Source organism: Tursiops truncatus, chromosome 8, assembly GCF_011762595.2.
Source record: "Tursiops truncatus isolate mTurTru1 chromosome 8, mTurTru1.mat.Y, whole genome shotgun sequence".
Taxonomy (NCBI): Eukaryota; Metazoa; Chordata; class Mammalia; order Artiodactyla; family Delphinidae; genus Tursiops; species Tursiops truncatus.
In genome coordinates, this window is record NC_047041.1 from 9,499,703 (window position 1) to 9,504,890 (window position 5,188).

The 5,188-nt window shown below is 37.3% G+C and overlaps 1 pseudogene; it reads left to right on the plus strand.

The window, feature by feature from the left end:
• The first annotated feature begins 2,406 nt into the window (after window positions 1-2,406).
• On the plus strand, window positions 2,407-3,322 carry LOC101329763 (olfactory receptor 8B3-like; annotated as a pseudogene).
• Window positions 3,323-5,188: the final 1,866 nt, after the last annotated feature.

Here is a 5,188-nt window from a genome sequence, read left to right on the forward strand (position 1 = left end):
AGAAACGAAGACCCAACACAGCCAAAAATAAAAATAAATTAATTAATTAATTAAAAAAAAAGAGTGGAGGCTTCTTCCTTCAGCTCTACCGTGCTGTTTATCCATTGAACTTCCAGTCAGAAGACCTGGGTTTACCTCAGGTTCTGTCACTAACAGTCAAATCTTGCATGGATCACTTCACTTCTACTGACCTTTGTTTAAAAAACAAAACAAACAAACAAACAAAAAAAACCAGAAACAGGACCAGACTCTAGGACCCCACCCAAGATCTGCTGAATTAGATTTTGCCTTCCCATTTTCTTCCTGACACTTACAGATTTAACTTTCTTTCCATTATATATTTACATTTAAAAATATATTATTAGCCAGTGATTCCAGATGCTTGCAGCAGCTTAGCTCAGTGTGACATAATACTGCAAATTAAAATTCTGTTTAGTTAAAAAAGGTTTACATTTTTTGCATCTTTATGATAATATAGTATGGTATAAAACTTAAATTACCACTGACATTGATAAATTAGAACATAACGGGCTTGAGTTACTTAAAAAGGAGCCAGGAATTAACAAAAGATACCATGGTATATCTCAGTGAAAAGGATCAGGCTACTGTGACCATCATGTAGGTAGAAGAAAGGAGGGTAATGGATTAGTTTTGCAATGTAAGAATAAGCTCAGAGTATCTCTACACTCATTCTCTGCCTGTATTTACACTGGTTGTGTTAAAAGTGAAAGAATGACCTTTAATTCTAATTTAGTACCTTGCTATAAACTTTTCTTGTAATGTGATTTGATGTAATATAAACTTAAAGGGAGTGTTTCTGGTTCTTGCATCACCTAAATAAGAGTTCTTAACATTTCCAGGAAATAAAATAGTTTTAACGAATCTCTAAGGTCCTCATCAAGGCTAAGCCCAAGAAAGTCTGTCTTGTGAGACACATTTCAAGTTTGCCCTAAGGAATTTTTAGTCCCCTTGTAATTTCTAAGGGTCTGATCATAATAATTGGGACTCATTTTTGTAATGATTAGGTTTTCAACTATCCTACGTGTAAAACCCATATGAGGGATTTCCCACATGTATTTCTTGCCTCTCTGCTCTTTTTCTTTTTATTCTTTCTCATTGAGTTCACCTGATTCCATGGCTTTAACCTCTGTGGAAATGGTCCCCAAATCTTTTTCTCAGATTCTGGTCTTCCTCTTGAGCATTATTTAGCCTTATTTAGGTTGTATACTTCTACTTGCTTGTCCAGCTGGCAACTCAAGATCACCATGTTCAAAGCTGAATGCCTATTGTTTATGAATATTTCCATTCTTTCTGAATTCTCTCTGTTTGTAGTTAACACCATAATTTAACCAAGCACCTAGGCTAATATCTTTGGGATTTTTTTGGTCTACTTCTATCCCCTTTGTGAGAAGTTCTGATGACTCTTTCCTTTCAGTGTCTCTTGCATGTGTTTGTTTCTTGGAATTGCTCACAATGGCACTGTTAATTCAGGGAATTTCTTATCATTCATTGACTATTGGAATTGCCTCTTGTGAGTCACCTTGCCTCCAGTCTCTCTTATGCCAGTCCATTCTGCCAGCCATTGCCATATTACTCTTTCTAAGCTTGCACTTAGATTATTTCAATCCTGTGTCAGAAAAGAAGTAAAAATGTCAAATGGTTCCTAATGGCCTCTCATAGTGAGCTGACCTTGATTTTGGCATTTGAAAACTTCCTGTATTGACCCAAATCTGCCTTTTGATCTGAGTCTAGGCAGTCAGGGAGAGACATTGAGACCTTTCTGAGAGTCTGTGGAAGTCCTCTTTGTGACATTCAGGGAGGATGGAAATTATATTCTTTTCTCTGAGCTTAGCAACTTTGATCTGAGTTTATGTTGCATTCAGCAGGGACCTTTCTGAGAGCTTGTGGAAGTCTGACAGTCTGGGAGGATGGAAGTTACTTTATTTCTCTGAGCTCAGTTAATCCAGCAGGATTGAGGTCCCCATGTAAAAGGGTGAGTGTTGAATTTTATCTGTCATGTTATTCTTCCAAACCTCATCTCAGAAAGCCAAGGACTCCCTGAAATGACACACCTTCTCTCTGCTGAGACAATCATTGATCATTAGGTGGGCCTGGTAAGCTCTCAAAGCAGAAGTGGAGCAAAGATGCTGTAGTCATGAGTGGTCACAGGGTTACTGAATCTTATCCCTGTAGAACTTGCCCATTAGTGTTTTTGATATATATTATCTTTAAAAATTCCCTCAGCCTTTACACAAAGGAGAAAACAAAGGCACACAGAGGGTTGGCTTGGGTTCATTCTCCTATTCTGTGTCTCAACCTCATTATAGTGGGATTGGGTGGAGAGAGCTGGGTACTCATTTTAATGTTACACTTTGTCCTGTTCCCACAGATATGTCCTAGGGAAGAATGGCCCCAGGGAACGACTCTTCAGTGACTGAGTTTATCCTGCTGGGTTTAACACAACAGCCAGAACTCCAGCTGCCTCTCTTTTTCATTTTCCTAGGAATATATCTGGTCACGGTGGTGGGGAACACTGGCTTGATTATTCTGATTGGTCTGAACCCTCACCTGCACACTCTCTTCAACTTTTCCTTCATTGATCTCTGCCACTCCTCTGTCATCACCCCTAAAATACTGATGAGTTTTGTAAACCAAAACATCATCTCTTAAGCAGAGTGCATGGTTCAGCTTTGTTTCTTCTCCTTCTTTGTTATTGAAAAGTGCTGTATTTTGACGTCAATGGCCTATGATCGATATGTGGCTTTCTGTAAGCCCCTGCTTTACAAGGTCTCCATGTCCCATCAGGTCTGCCTCACACAGATGGTGGGTGCATACGCGATGGGGCTTGTGGGTACCATGGCCCACACTGGGTGCATGCTGAGACTCCTTCTGTGATGGTAACATCATCGATCATTACATGTGTGACATTCCTCCTCTCCTCCAGCTCTCCTGCGCAAGCACCTACATCAATGAGCTGGTGGTTTTCGTTGTGGTGGGTGTCAGTGTCATAGTGCCCAGTCTCACCAACTCCATTTATTATACCTTGATCCTCTCCAACATCCTCTGCATCTGTTCTACAGCAGGTGGGTCCAAAGCCTTCAGTACCTGCAGCTCTCACATAATTCTGGTTTCTCTTTTCTTTGGATCATCAGCATTCATGTAACTGAAGCCTTTTCCTGCTGTGTCTCTGAATCGAGATAAAGTATCCACAGTTTTTTACACCATTGTGGGGCCAATGATGAATCTTTTCATTTACAGTATGAGGAACAAAGATGTCCAAGTTGCACTGAGTAAGACTTTGCGTAAAATGGTGTTCTCCTGAATGAAATCTGTGTTAGTTATTGATGCCAAATCCTCATAAGGGCAAACAACATATAAAGCTATGGAGATAATAGTAAGAAATCAAAAAAGAAATGTAAATGATTTGAAAGTGTAAATTAACTTAGTTATATAAATCACTTCTCAAGAAAATGTAAGGAAGAGGAGGATCAGCCGTTCACTCTCACCTTCTGATATTCCAATTATGCATATTTTTTCACTTTTGAAGTTGTTTCAGAGTTTTTGAATGTTCTGTTTTTCACTCTTTTTCTCTTTGGATTTGATTTTGGGAAGTTTCAATTGACTGATCTTCAAGCCACTGGTTCTTTTTCTAAACTGTGTTGGGTTTTGATGAGCACATAGAAGGAATGCTTCATTTATGTTACTGTGCCTTTTATTTCTAGCATTTTCTTTTGATAGTTTTTGTTAGAGTTTCCATCTCTCTGTTTACCCATTGATTCTTACACGTTGTCTATTTTTCCCTTAGAGTCCTTAACATGTTCATTATAGACATTTTAATTCCCTGTTCAATAACTTCTACATCTCATTCTTATCTGAGTCTGGTTCTGTGGCTTGCATTACCTCTTAAGACTGTTTCTTTGTCTTGTAATATTTTGTTGAAAGATAATATGCTGTCTCAGGTACTAACCACTTAGTTAATAGCTATTAGGGTGAGAATTTTTGGTATCCTGGCTAGGATTTTGGCTATGTTTAATTCTGTTGTGTCTATGGTTGCCAGAGTTATTTGTATGGAAATATGTTAATATAAATGTTTCAGACCGTACATGAAATTTCTAAAAATCTTATATGTTCTGGTATAATGTTATAAGTCATAATTCTAGTTATTACTTTAAAATGTATATCTCAGAAATAATTAAATTTCCTTGTCAATTGCATTATTATGAACTTTCATCAAATCTTTAACCGTGGTCATTTTTAAGTCTTTTGTCATTTACAGACAGTTCTGGGTGTACTCTGATGCTTTCGCAAAAATGTTCCTATAAAAGGGTTTCATCTTCAAGGAATTCATGGAAAAGACTCTGACAAGTACAGGTTTTTGGTAACTGATTATACTGCTGAACTGAATGAATAAGTGTTTTCAGAACTCTAATGGAAAACTGATGAATTCGTAAAAGTGCTAACAAAAGATCGAGATAAAAAAATTAATTACATGGGACTGAGTGAACTGCTGAGGATGACTACAATTTTTGTGACTTTCTGTTTGAATAAAAAAAAAATCCCACAAGGACTCAGAGGCAAAAAATATACAAATCAATTTTCATTGCAAAGTAAAGGAGCTGTTACAGTGGAGGATCACTGGACTGAATGTCAATATTATGACATAGTATGAGTGTGTTTCGTGTTTGGTAATTGCAATCATTGTTTGCATCCATTTACAATACTTGGTGTCAGTTTATTTATCTCTTGTAAAAATAAAATACAGTGTGTGTGGGGAAAAAATTTTTGTCAAAATATATTATATGTACTGTACAAGTTTACATGTCATAATAAGTATACAGCTTGATATATATTCACTAACAACAGATAATTTAATCAGCACCCAAATTAATTTATTTCACTTTCATGCCATCCTACAAAACCTGGGAAAGCATATCCACCTTCCTTTATTCATTCTATGTTCAGCTAGGATGGAATAGAGGAGGAGAATATGTGGAAACAATGCAGTATATGGTTAAGTATAAAGTTTAGGCCACCAAGGCTCTCCTCCATACCTGTTATCAATTGTTGACTTCATGGAATCTTGTAGTAAAGTACCTGAAAATCCAAGAGACTCTTAGCAACTCCCTTCTAGGAAGCAGAATATGGTTATGGTCTCTGCCCTGTGGGAATTCTCTCTTTCTTGAAGGTC